Below are 14,758 nucleotides of genomic sequence, written 5' to 3' on the forward strand. Positions count from 1 at the left end.
CTCAACTATTGCAGGTGTTGCATTCCAAAGCCTCCCACAGAAGTAATTAAAATCTAAAAAAATATAAATACCTATCGGCCACGGAAACCCATATTGTAGTGAGCATGCGATAGGTGAACCGCGACGTACTGAATGTGCAATGGGTGAACCATGATGTACTGAGTGCACGATAGGTGAACCATGATAGGTGATCAGAAGTGAGATCCTAAAACCAAGGGACCACATAAAAAGCTGGTGCCATGTAAAAAGCACTGGTGATGGTGCCACATAAAAAAGCACCCAGAACATTCTGTAAAGTGGTTAGTATTAGGAAAGGTATCCAGCTGCAGGAATCAATCCAAAATAAGTTATGGAACCTGGTGCAGCCCCTGGTCTTGTCAGTTTCTGTCCAACTCATGCAAGCATGGAAAATGGATGTTAAATGTTTATGATGATAATGATGATATATTTTCTAATGAGCATCGAATCTAGCGACACAGCTGAAATTATAGAACAGACATGGCCAACCTTTTCTGAGAAGTGGCCTGCTTGAGACATGGCTCATTATCAGATAGGCTGGACTACTTAAAGAATTCGTGGTAAGTAGCTTGCTTACGAACCACATGGTTCCGGGTTCAGTCCCACTGTGTGGCACCTTGGGCAAGTGTCTTCTATTATAGCTTTGGGCCGACCAAAGCCTTGTGAGTGGATTTGGTAGATGGATACTGAAAGAAGCCCATCGTATATATATACATGTATGTATATATACGTATATGTATATGTATGTGTGTGTATATGTTTGTGTGTCTGTGTGTTTGTCCTCCCAACATCGTTTGACAACCGATGCTGGTGTGTTTACATCCCTGTAACTTAGTAGTTCGGCAAAAGAGACCAATAGAATAAGTACTAGGCTTACAAAGAATAAGTCCTGGGGTCGATTTGCTCGACTAAAGGCGGTGCTCCAGCATGGCCACAGTCAAATGACTGAAACCAGTAAAGAGTATGTGTGTGTGTCTCAGTGTCTTGACATTGTGTGATGTCAATACAGAAGGATCATTTGTTTCCAATCTTCCATGAAAACGTGTCTGGTAATGGGGAAAAATTATCTGCAAACAGGTGATGACAGGTGGCAACAAATTCTTTATAACCCCTGCAAGCATGGAAAAATAGACATAGAAAGTAGGAGGAGGAGATGGAGGACGATGGTGATGATAATGATGATGATAATGATGATGATGATGATGATGATGATGATGATGATGATGATGACGACGACGACAACGATGATGACAATGATGGTGAGTTTATGGTGATGATAATGATGACGATTATGACAATGATGATGATGATTACGATGATAAGTTTATAGTGATGATGGTGAAGATGATGAGTTTATTGTGATGATGATAAGGATGATGAGTTTATGGTGATGATGGTGGTGATGGTGATGATGATGATGATGATGACGCTGATGATGAGTTTATGGTGATGATGATGATGATGATGACACCAAGTAGCATTGAACTCAATAAAATACCTATGCCTAGTGTTTCTCTGAAGAGAAAGGAAGAGCATCCATGATATAAGAAAGTGAAGAGCCTTTAAGTAGAAATTAGAGAAAAAAATGGGAACGCAGGCTTGTTGTTCTCAGCTCTCCAAGAGCTTACCTTTGTATTAAAATAAGATTAGAATATGGAAATATGTTAATTGTAATAAATTATAATAATTTTCTGCACAGGTGCCAGTGTGGCTGTGTGGTAAAAAGTTTGCTTCTCAACCACATGTTTTAAGGTTCAGTCCCACTACATCGCATCTTAGGCAAATGTTTTCTATGATAGCCTTGGGCTGACGAAATCCTTGTGAGTCAATTTGGCTGATGAAAACTGAAAGAAGCTTGGAGTATTTATATACATGTAAGCATATATCTATATGCGTGCATGTGTGTGTGTGTTTGTGCTTGTTCCCCAACACCACCACCACAATAAATAAGAGAGAGAGAGTGAGAGAGAGCTCACATGACCAGTGACTGGAGGATTATCAGGTTCTTATCAGCTCTAAGGGTTCTGAAGATGCATGCTCTCATTTAGATGCAAACACATACCGACAGCTCATGCAGTTACTAAATATCTGGAAGAAATGTCTGCATAATATTTCCATGTTGTTACCTTCTTATATATAATTTATCTATCTATCTATATATATATATATATATTTATCAAAAGAAAAACAGGATGCAAAGGATTTAGCGGTACATATGTTTCTGGCTTTATTGAACAATTTATATCAATGCATAATTGATATAACATGTAGGTCAACAGCCTTCTTCAACCGCGTACAATTACCACACCAAAGACATGTAGACTGAAGAAGGCTGTTGACCTATATATCCTATCACCTACACCACTAGCTGGCATATACAGGTGCTTACAGTTATCAAGTATATATACATATATATATATATATATATTATCCTTTACTTGCTTCAGTCATTAAACTGCAGCCATGGTGGGGTGACACATTCAAGAATTTTTAGTTAAATGAATTTACCCTGGTACTTTTTTTTTTAAGCTTGGTATTATTCTACTAGTCCATTTTGCCAAACTGTTGAGTTATGGGGATGTAAACACACCAACACTGGTTGTCAAGCAGTGGTGGGGGGAACAAACACAGACACACACACACATACATACATACAACAGGCCAGATTTCTTTCAGTTTCCATCAACTAAATTTTTTTCGCATGGCTTTGGTCTGTCCAAAGCTATAGCAGAAGACACTTGTCCAAGGTGCCATGCAGTGGGACTGAACCCAAAACCATAAAGAGGTCTAGAGTTAAACTGAAGAGTTTACTGAAGAGGTCTAATTTTAGTTAAACATGACTGAAGTTGTGTCTCTTGACTTGATAAAACAATTAAAAGAATATTAGCCACTAAGCCAACATTATCAATTATCTCATTATGTAATTAGTTTTTAATTATTTTTTTAATACTCACTTTATTTAAATATGCTAACACTAGCCTGGCTATTGTCTTTTTTTTATTACAATTGGAGAAATTTTTATTATAGCTTAATTATCTCTTATTTTATACAACTATGAAATGGCAGTGAAATAGTTTGTTTTTTTTTTGGCATTAAGGCAAAGCAGGGAAATCTGTAAAGTAGATTGCTTGCATACTTATTGGATAAATGTGTGTTTGTGTGCATGTGTATGTGTGAGGGAGAGAGAGAGAGAGAGAGAAAGAGGAAGCAGACTTGTTAAGAAGTTCTTTTCATTAACTTGAGGTACACATTCTTTCATTTATTTACTTGTTTCAGTCATTTGACTGTGGCCATGCTGAAGCACTGCCTTTTAATCGAAGACATCAATCCCTCGGCTTGTTCTTTGTAAGCCTGGTGCTTATTTTATTGGTCGCTTCTGCCGAACCGCTAAGTTACGGGGAACATAAATGCACCAACATCAGTTGTCAAGCGATAGTGGGTGGGGACAAACACAGATGCATAAAATATATAGGTGCTCCAGCATGGCCGCAGTCAAATGACTGAAAGTAAAAGAATACATACATACACATACATATATATATATATATATAATGACGGGCTTCTTTCAGTTTCCATCTACCAAATCCACTCACAAGGCCTTGGTTGGCCTGAGGCTATTGTAGAAGATACTTGCCCCAGGTACCACGCAGTGGGACTGAACCTGGAACCACATGGTTAGGAAGGAAGCTTCTTAGCACATCTGTGCCTATGCAACATATTTTCCTACTTTGGACAGTTCTATGAATCTTTTCCTGCATTCCTTGTGGCACAATATATTACCTTGGGGGCGGGGACCATCCATATGGTTTTCGAGCAAAGTTTGAGAGGTAAAAATATCCTCACACATGTCTCATTTAAATGTCTCATCAACTGATCGTCAAGCCACAAGTTATTTTAAACTGCTGTTCTACACAAAGTCTTTCTCAAAGATTATACAATAAAACTAAATATCGGTTGATTGGGATGCCCAATGTTTCTACACCCTACATCATCATCATCATCATCGTCGTCATCGTCATTGTTGTCGTCATCATTTAACGTTCATTGCTCATGCTGGCATGGGGGGTTGGATGGTTTGACCAGCGAGCTGGCAGAATCATTAGCACGCTGGGTGAAATGTTTAGCGGTATTTCGTCTGCATTACGTTGTGAGTTCAAATTCCGCCGAGGTCGACTTTGCCTTTCATCCTTTCGGGGTCAATAAATTAAGTACCAGTTACGCACTAGGGTCGATGTAATCGACTTAATACCTATGTCTGTCCTTGTTTGTCCCCTCTGTGTTTAGCCCATTGTGGGTAATAAAGAAATAGGTATTTCGTTTGTCACTACGTTCTGAGTTCAAATTCCGCCGAGGTCAACTTTGCCTTTCATCCTCTCAGGGTCGATTAAATAAGTACCAGCTATGCACTGGGGTCGATATAATCGACTTAATCCATTTGTCTGTCCTTGTTTGTCCTCTCTGTGTTTAGCCCCTTGTGGGTAGTAAAGAAATAGGTTTGACCAGAGCTGGAAAGCTGGGGAGTTGCACCAAACTCCAGTCTGATTTGGCACGATTTTCTACGGTTGGATGCCCTTCCTAATGCCAACCACTCTGAGAGTGTAATGGGTGATTCTACATGCCACCAGCACGGGTGCCAGTTGTGTGACACCAGTATCTGCCACAACTATGATTTCATTTAGCTTGATGGGTCTTCTTCTCAAGCACAGCATATTGCCAAAGGTCTCTTGGTCATTTGTCATTGCCTCATGGACCATACATCTTTATATAGTCAAGTGGTATGATTTTTTTTCACCAGTGTGTAGCTTAACGTGAGTTAGTAAAGCATGTCATTGCATGAAATTTTCATTGCAAATCTCACAATCAAAAGCTTCTTATCTATATAGGTGTAATTAAGTGGAATTCTAAAATCATAGCTAAGCATTAACATATAACTAAAAAAAAATACTCTTTCTGCAACTCTCACAATGACACAATTTGTCTGTGATGCACATCCTCTGGTGTATTGTTAACAAGCTATTCAATACTCTTTCACTTGTTTCAGTCATTTGATTGTGGCCATGCTGGAGTACCGCCTTTAGTCGAGCAAATTGACCCAGGACTTATTCTGTGTAAGCCTAGTAGTTATTCTATCGGTGTCTTTTGCTGAACCGCTAAGTTACGGGGACATAGACACACCAGCATCGGTTGTCAAGCGATGTTGGGGGACAAACACAGACACACAAACATATATACACATATATACTACGGGCTCCTTTCAGTTTCCGTCTACCAAATCCACTCACAAGGCTTTGGTCGGCCCGAGGCTATAGTAGAAGACACTTGCCCAAGGTGCCAGGCAGTGGGACTGAACCCGGAACCATGTGGTTCGTAAGCAGTCTACTTACCACACAGCCACTCCTGCGCCTATGTGAAATATTTCCCATAAAGATTTCTGCAGCAAGTATAAGCTTTTAAGTTTGTGCAGTTTATAACAAGTCTTGACAGGTTTGGCTTCTTTCTGTTGAGAGTTTTACTTGACAAAACTATTGTAGAGATCACTCTAGAGTGTGGCCTCTTTCAGTGTACGGCACATCAGGAAGCAACTGAGCTAATTGATTTACAGTCAGCTCTGTACACATGTAATGCACATATACACAATACAGAATGTGTATATATGTTCATACTTACACACAGAGCTGTATCGTCTCAAAGTTGAAATATTTTGAAAATTATTAACAAAAAGAAAAGTTTTCTCCTTTATTTTCTGACCACAATGGTGTCCTTACAGACCATATCTTTTATCTTTTTTTTTTTTTACTGCCTCCCACAATAGTATCTCGCTGGTTGTGTTTTAATTTGGTAGCTGTTTTACTTTTTAAAGTTTCACCAATATTATTTTGACTTTGAGGATTAGGCAATAAGATCTAATTACTTTTTGATGTAGTTATCAATTGGCCCATACAGATTCAAATCATCAACAATAAAAGGTGAGATGTTACAGGATCTGTTCCTATAAGTATTAGGTTTTGCAACCTGGGATGATAAGAGGTTTAATGAGAAAATAAAGAACAGTAAAGAGAAGCTATCACCCTGAGGGATGCCTTGTTGGTAGTGTATGGTGTCAGATTTGATGCCTTCATTGTTACCTCTAAGAAGTAAAGAAGTGCAGCAGTTTTTGGTCAGCAGCTACTAGTGGTGGTGATGATCATCATCATCATCGTTTAACGTCTGTTCTCCATGCTAGCATGGGTTGGACGGTTTGACCAGGAATCTGGGAAGCCAGAAGGCTGCCCCAGGCTCCAGTTTGATCTGGCAGTGTTTCTACAGCTGGATGCCCTTCCTAACGCCAACCACTCCATGAGTGTAGTGGGTGCTTTTTACGTGCCAGGCAAGGCTGGCAACGGCCATGATCAGATTGGTGCATTTTACGTGCCACCAGCACGGAAGCCAGTCAAGGCGGCGCTGGCATCAGCCACAATTCGGATGGTGCTTTTTACGTGCCACTTTGGCTAATTGCAGTGCTTTGATAATCCATCCATATGGTAGACTATCAAGCATTTTTGGGGAGTCCAGCCATAACATAGCCAAGATTTTGTGGTTGTTTATTGTTCTTTCCCATATAATTTTTTAAATTAGTAGGTGCTTCACACATCCCCGTGCTTGCTTCTTTTCACCAATTTGTTCAAGAATTACAATATTGTCAGCCAACTTAAAGAATGCCACAGTGCTGAAATATGCAGATGACATCAAGCTGTACCTCGAAATAAATAGGACAGATCCTGTACACTACAGATCTTTATTGCAATCAGACCTAGACACAAAGCAGCAATGGATCATGGACTGGCAACTCAAGCTGGCTATGTACAAATGTACCACCATGTATTTCGGGAGGAAAATCCCAGCATCTACTTACTCCCTCCACTACACTAATATCAAAAAGTCTTCTTGTGAACATGGCCTGGACATTATTGTTGACAGCGATTTGTGTTCGACAAAACACATTGCTAAAATTGCCAAGAAGGCTGAGGGTGTCTTGGCATCACTTACCAAGTCCTTTGTGCCACTCTCCAGCTATCTATCAGAGGCTTTATATTGCAATGGTGCAGCCTCACCTGGAATTTGCATCACCAGTTTGGAACCCCTATCTTGCCCAGGATATTAATCGTCTGGAAACTGTTCAGCGGCATGCAATCAAGAGAATACCCTCCATCAGGCATTTGCCATATTCTGAACGCCTTACTTCTCTGGGCATGGATACATTGAAACTCCGACATCTGGCAACTGACTTGGCAGACACCCATAAACTCATTAACCATCTTACTAACAATAACTCCGACCACCTTTTCAAACTCCACCTGTCTAACACCTGTGGACATGTTTACAAAGTCAGAAAACAGCACAGCTCCCATGACTTTTGGAAACATTTTTTCATACTAAGAGTTGCTGAAGCATGGAACAAACTGCCGGCATCAGTTGTTAGTTGTCGGAGCACTGCATCCTTCAAAACTTCCATGCTTCCTGAGATTCGCCAACACTACACCTGATTTTCTCCCCTCCATACACACGCAAGCATGTATCTAACTCATACACTGTTCACTTTCCAGACATTTGTACATTACTGCATATGTTTTATACGCACTTTTGATAAGTTGTAGTGCACCTGAGCACTGTATACAATAATTTCATTATTATTATTATTATTATTATTAAACACATACATACGCAAATATACATCCACACATAAACAAATATATTCACAAAATATATATAAACAATAAGAGATTAAGCCGGAAAAAAAATCAGAGAAATAAAATAATTTTACGAAAATTGCCAATTACGGTTTTGATATACTTACTCCGAAAGATTTCCCTCTATTTTATTTCCCTATATAGAGCGATGAAAAACAAAATCAAATTCGGCAGCATTCGAACTCCGAACGTAAAGTGCTGTAACTAAAAACCGTAGCCATAATTTATCAACATACGGAGAATTCCTTAAATATGTAACGTACGCGATTCGATGTGCAAAAGTTTATAAAATTACTACCAGTCATGTACTAAGGTCAAAATAATCGTCTGTCTACATCATCTACCCATAATTAGAAGTATAAGGTCAAGGGGTAGGGTATAATCGATAATATCGATCCAGTAAAATTCATAAAAGTCATTTATTCATTCATTCATTCATTTTACCGACGCCAGGTGAGCGAAAGGTAAAGCTGTCTCCGACGGTATTCAGACTAATTATAATAATACAACAGAAAATATTACATTATGCAGGTGTGTATGTATATATATATATATATATATATATATGCGTGTGTGTATTTACACACACACACACGCGCAAATGCACACATATATATATATGCATTTATAGTGCGCGTGTGTATGTACATATGTGTATTAAACGCATATTTAAACTGTCTCACGAAAATAAAATGACGAGGCCATAAACCAAGGTAACACTATAATTTACCGAAACAATAACCTCCAAGTATTATTTATCTGTAAATATTGGTAGACATCGTATATAAAACAAGAGGAGAGTGCTAAGATATTATTTACATACAATTGATGAAGATTAGGCTCTGATGCTAAGTACGGATGGCCAAACGCAATGCAATTTTCAGACGCTTTCAAGCTCGTGTATGTGTGCGCGTACACGTGTGTCGGTGTGTGTGCAGGTGTACGTTAAGGTATGTGTGTGGATGTGTGAGCATCATTCTTTTATTCTTTCATTTGTTTCAGCCATTTGACTGCGGCCCTGTTGGAGCACCGCCTTTAGTCGAACAAATCGATCCCAGGACTTATTCTTTGTAAGCCTTGTACTTACCCTATCGTTCTGTTTTGCCAAACCGCTAAGTTACGGGAACGTAAACTCACCAACATCGGCTGTCAAGTGATAGTAGGGGGAAAAAAACACAGACACACACACACATACACACACACACACACTCACACACACACACACACACACACACACTCACACACACACACCCATATATATACGACGGGCTTCTTTCAGTTCCCGTCCACCAAATCCACTCACAGGGCTTTGGTCGGCCCGAGGCTATAAGTAGGAGACATTTGCCCAAGGTGCCACACAGTGGGACTGAACTCGGAACCACGTGGATGGTAAGCAAGCTACTTACAACACAGCCACTCCTGCACCTTATCTTTTCATGTTTCAGGCTTTAGACTGCGGCCACGCCGAGGCACCGCTTTGAAGAATTTTAGTCGACCGAATCGACCCCTATACTTGCTTTAAAAAAATGTCTGGCGCAGGCGTGGCTATGTGGTAAGAAGCTTGCATCCCAATCACATGGTTCCGGGTTCAGCCCCACTGCGTGGCAGCTACGGTAAGTCTCTTCTACTATAGCCTCGGGCCGACCAAAGCCTAGGTAGACGGAAACTGAAAAGAAGCCCGTCGTATATATGTATGTATGTATGTATGTATGTATGTATGTATGTATGTATGTATGTGTCTTTGTGTCTATGTTTGTCTCCCCACCATCACTTGACATCCGATGTTGGTGTGTTTACGTTCCCGTAATATAGCGGTTCAGCAAAAGAGACCGATAGAATAAGTACTAGGTTTACAAAGGATAAGTCCTGGGGTCGATTTGTCCGACTAAAACGCTTCAAGATGGTGCTCCAGCCTGGTCGCAGTCAAGTGACTGAAGCAAATAGAAAATATAAAAGAACATTTGTTCTCTCTGTGTCTTTTGCGAAGCCACTAGTTAACGGGGACGTGAACATACCAAGACCGGTTTTCAAGCGGTGGCAGTGGAAAACACGCACACATCCACGCACACCCATACACACTCACACCCACACACATGCACGCACATACACACTCGCACGCACACACACACACACACGCGCGCATAAACACACATACGCACGCACGCAAGACGAGCTTCTTTCAGTTTCTATCTATCAAATCTACTCACAATGTTTTGGTCGGCCCAGAGCTCACCCAACGTGTCGCGCAGTGGAACTGAACCCTGAACCACATGTTTGTGAAGCAAACTTCTTATATTAACCATGCCTACGCCAGTAGTTCAGAATTACATTTTGTATATCTTACTTATCGTGGATATGATGTAGAAAGTCACAAATCTCAGAAACTTGCCTAAGGTGCCACGCAGCGGGACTGAACCTGGAACCATGTGGTTGGGAAGCAAATATCCGAAATGAAAATGACCTAACTAAAACAACACAGACGAGCCAGTGACATGTATTTGAACAACAAAGACGAATAAGAGCGTATCAAATAACATACACAATAATTCTTTTTCTTAGACGCATCTTTCCTCCCGTGGAGGCACATGGCCTAGTGGTTAGAGCAGCAGACTCGCGGTCGAGTGATCGCGGGTTCAAATCGCAGACCGGGCGATTGTTTCTGAGCGAAACACCCAAGCTCTACGCGGCTCCGGCAAAAGGTAATGGCGAACTTCTGCTGACTCTTTCGCCACAACTTTCTCTCACTCTTTCCTCCTGCATCTTGCAGCTCACCTTCGACGGACCGGCGTCCCGACCAGGTGGGGAACCTATACGCCAAGGAAACCAGGAAACCGGCCCTATGAGCCAGGCATGGCTCGAGAAGGAACAAACAACAATCTTTGTTTCCAGAAAAGGTAGAATAATTGGTTGGTGTCAGTTAAGTCTAAGAAGGGGGAGATAATCTCAAGAATCAAGAGTTTTCTAAAGTTGATATGCCATTAAGGAAAAGATAGTCTTTCTGAAGACGAAGGGACAACTGTTGGAATAAGTTTCTGTCTCAATCGGCGTCATAAGCATAATGACCCACTTTGTCTTTAGTAGACGAGATACTTGAACATACGCAAAAAAGAGTAGAATACATTTTTTGTCCTTGTAATTTGCATAAGTGAAGCCAAAATAACTTAGAGTGGGTTTAATGTTCTGTATTTATTAAATTATTGATTTGTGCCCAAAAATTAATCACATTATCATAATTAGTATGTAAAACTACATTAATGAGGAAAATTTCAAAATATCGAACACTGCGAACGAAACATCAGAGTTCACACACACACACACACATCTCTTCCTCTCTCTGTATATCCAAACATGTGTATGTGTGTGATAAAAGACGATGAATAGACAATAACATTTCAATACTTGTTACACGTGTTTTAATAGTATGGTAATTTATTCGACTGCAGCCAATTTTTATTCCACTGACAGTTCGGTTGCCCGAGGAAATGGAAAGTAATTTCTAATTACGTATTACGTAATGCACAAATAATGAATAAATTACAATGCTACAGAAATATATGTAGCATGTATAGAACTGTTATCCTTCAGTCATCTTTCTAATTTACATTTCTTTATATCACGAGAAACGTAACAAATTTTACTACTGAGATTCGAGTTGCAAAGTAGCTGATATCATTAAACAACCGTTTTCAATGGTGATCTGATCGTAAAACGAGGATATTAGATTATTGATTTATTAGCATTCCTACTGTGTTAACCGCAAGGCATTTTGCACGCTGGAAACTACCGGGCTATTGTCCACAATCGACAGAATCTGAACCAATTGTTGTCACTTTCGAACGATGCCACCCCGCTAGTTAGACAGGAAGGCCAACATAGCCCCTGCATGGAACGCCTCTACTCAAAATTATCTGTTTTACTCACTCACTCCCATTATCTCTCTATTTTTATTCACCACATACCACTCTTACAACAACCAGTAGTTTATCTTTTTTTTTTACTATTTGAGCGACTTCCTTTAGCCTTACACACATTTACGGAAGTAGGAACGTGGTTATAATTATGTGTGTGTGTATAAATATATGTATATATGTGTGTGTGTTAGGATATGTAGGTACATCATACATATATACACAAATGTGAATACATAAATCATCATATATATGTCTGTGTGTGTGTATATGTGTGTTTATGCATGTATGTATGTATGTAATACTTAGTTGTGCTCATGACTTAGTATTCGCTTCTTCCATGGGTATAAGTAAGTATTTCACTTATTTCTTTGCAGTATTTATCACTGATGAAGGGAAGGTTCTTATGAACTAACTCTGAAATCGGGTCCGATATGGTAATAACGGGATTTTTTAGAAATTTCTGTCGGCTTTCTTCGAAACGCGTGCTTGTAGTGATAAATTATATGGTTATTGACGTTGTGTCTATTTTCGGCATATTTTGGCATTAGAAATCTTTTCTTTTGCCCTTACTTATAAATATGTATGTATGTATGTATGTATGTATGTATGTATGTATGTAGTATGTATGTGTATGTATGTATGTATATCATTATTCAGTTTTATTTCAAGATTTATAACCTAGATCCAAGGCTTCTTCATTGGAATTTCAACATCAACAGCGTATTTTTCTATGTATTTGTGTAAATGTACAGTATTTGGAGTCAGTGTATGTGCAGATTTATATGTTTTGTTTTATGCATGTATTCTCATGCATATGGTTGCATGTCTAGACATGCACACTCTAAAGTGATAAACATATATGTATGTATGTATGTATGTATGTATGTATGTATGTATGTATGTATGTATGTATGTATGTATGTATGTATGTGTGTATGTATGTCATCGTTCAGTTTAATTTCAAGATTTGTTGCTAATAGACAGAGAGCCGGTTTCTAACCTTGATCCAAAGCTCCTTCATTGGTATTTCAACATCAACAACAGAGTATGTATGTATGTATGTATGTTTGTTTGTTTGTATGTATGTATGTATGTATGTATGTATGTATGTTTGTATGTATGTATGTATGTATGTATGTATGTATGTATGTATGTATGTATGTATACATGCAGATGTATATGTTTTGTTTTATGTATGTATTCTTATGCATATAGTAGCATATCTAGACATGCTCATATATATTTTATGATAAACTTCTGGAAAGTTTTACAGACTTTTACAGTTCCCGTGATGGAGTGGATCTGTAATCTTCGAATCAGGTCTCTCCTTTCTCTGTGTGTCTCTCTTTCTCTCTCTCTCTCTCTCTCTCTCTCTCTCTCTCTCTCTCTCTCTCTCTCTCTCTCTCTCTCTCTCTCTCTCACTCTCTTTCTGAAAATCCCAGTTTATCCCAATTCCCCTTTAAGCATTTACTAGCAAATCCTAGTGCTCCAGTTATTATTGGCATGAATATGAATATGAATTCATAGTCTGGATATAAAAGCTGGAGGCTTCGAAGCAGTTGTCCATAGATATCCTCTTTTTTTTTTTGATTTTCAAAGAGATATTTATATCTGCAGAGCAGCTGACCTCTATGACGGTACATACCTTTGCCCTTCTGTCCCAAACAACAATATTCCACCTGTTATGTTTACATTTGACAGAAGTTTTCATGGGAATACTCCACCAGTATTCCTTAAGTTGGTGTTTATGAATTTATTACATAACAGAGGGATTTTCTAAGTTTATTTCAGGACAGTCTTTTTTTATTGCGCACACATACGGTTACATCTTGGGATTACAAAAGCGTCTTATTCACCACGTACTTTGTAATAATCTCCTGTTTCTGGATTGCAAACGCATAGCCCTCAAAGTGTGATGTATGTATGTATGTATGTATGTATGTATGTATGTATGTATGTATGTATGTATGTATGTATGCATGCATGTATGTATGTATGTATGTATGTATGTATGCATGTATGCATGCATGTATGTATGTATTTCTTTGCTACCCACAAGGGGCTAAACATAGAGGGGACAAACAAGGACAGACAAAGGGATTAAGTCGATTACATCGACCCCAGTGCGAAACTGGTACTTTATTTATCGACCCCGAAAGGATGAAAGGCAAAGTCGACCTCGGCGGAATTTGAACTCAGAATGTAACGACAGACGAAATACTACTAAGCATTTCGCCCGGCGCGCTAACGTTTCTGACAGCTCGCCGCCTTAAATGTATGTATGTATGTATGAATGTATGTATGTATGTATGTATGTATGTATGCATGCATGCATGCATGTATGTATGTATGTATGTATGCATGTATGTATGTATGTATGTATGTATGTATGTATGTATGTATGTATGTATGTATGTATGTATGTTCAGGTCAGGTCACTTTTGAGTGCTACTGGTAACATGTAATCCAGTACAACCTGTTGCATGGTCGGGTCGTCGGCGACCAAACCGTCAACCCCACCAAGCTTGCTTGGTGAGGAGGGTGTTTATTGGTCACCCTGGGGGATGAAAAACAAAACCCGTAAAAGGGCGGAGGAACTCTTGAGATCAACGGCCATCCAATAAATATCTTAAGGCTGTATCATGTGCGGGGACATAGAAATAATCGGACTGAATACCCGATCGCGCGGTTAAACTATTGGGAGTGAAGGACTCCTAGCCTTTGTTAGGGCATTCTTCAAGGAGAAGGTAGCTCAGGAAACAGGGATAACTCAGACATAAAACCTGCGGTTTAGTGGTTACCGATGATGTTGACTTGTTCTTATTTTCGGATTATGACTGCTGTTGCTCAGTGAGTGGGAATGACTCAGTGCACAGCCTTTCCTCACTTTAAAAAAAAATCTTCTTGCACAGGCATTGCATGATAACAACATTGATTAAGCTTCGCGCAATAGCCATACTCGATAACGAGGGGGGCAGCCACCATGTATGTATGTTTGTATGTCTACGCGCCTACACAAACAACATTTATCTAGTTGTAGTTGCTGTCAGTTTATTTTTGAGCGGCTTTCAGTTTCATGCTTAAACCAAAGTGGTCGTGCAA

General features: G+C 39.4%; 1 long non-coding RNA gene across 1 annotated transcript in view; it reads right to left on the reverse strand.

Annotated features, from left to right (window-relative positions):
- Nucleotides 1-1,969: 1,969 nt before the first annotated feature.
- The window catches only part of LOC118765965, a 20,583-nt gene continuing 7,794 nt past the window's right edge, over nucleotides 1,970-14,758 (reverse strand). Inside the window, exons 2-3 of the long non-coding RNA XR_005001871.1 lie at nucleotides 2,077-2,086; nucleotides 1,970-1,989 (exon numbers count right to left, since the gene is read on the reverse strand). This is a non-coding gene — a long non-coding RNA (uncharacterized LOC118765965). The remainder of the gene's footprint in view (nucleotides 1,990-2,076; nucleotides 2,087-14,758) is intronic.

This window comes from Octopus sinensis, linkage group LG14 (assembly GCF_006345805.1).
Source record: "Octopus sinensis linkage group LG14, ASM634580v1, whole genome shotgun sequence".
Classification (NCBI taxonomy): Eukaryota; Metazoa; Mollusca; class Cephalopoda; order Octopoda; family Octopodidae; genus Octopus; species Octopus sinensis.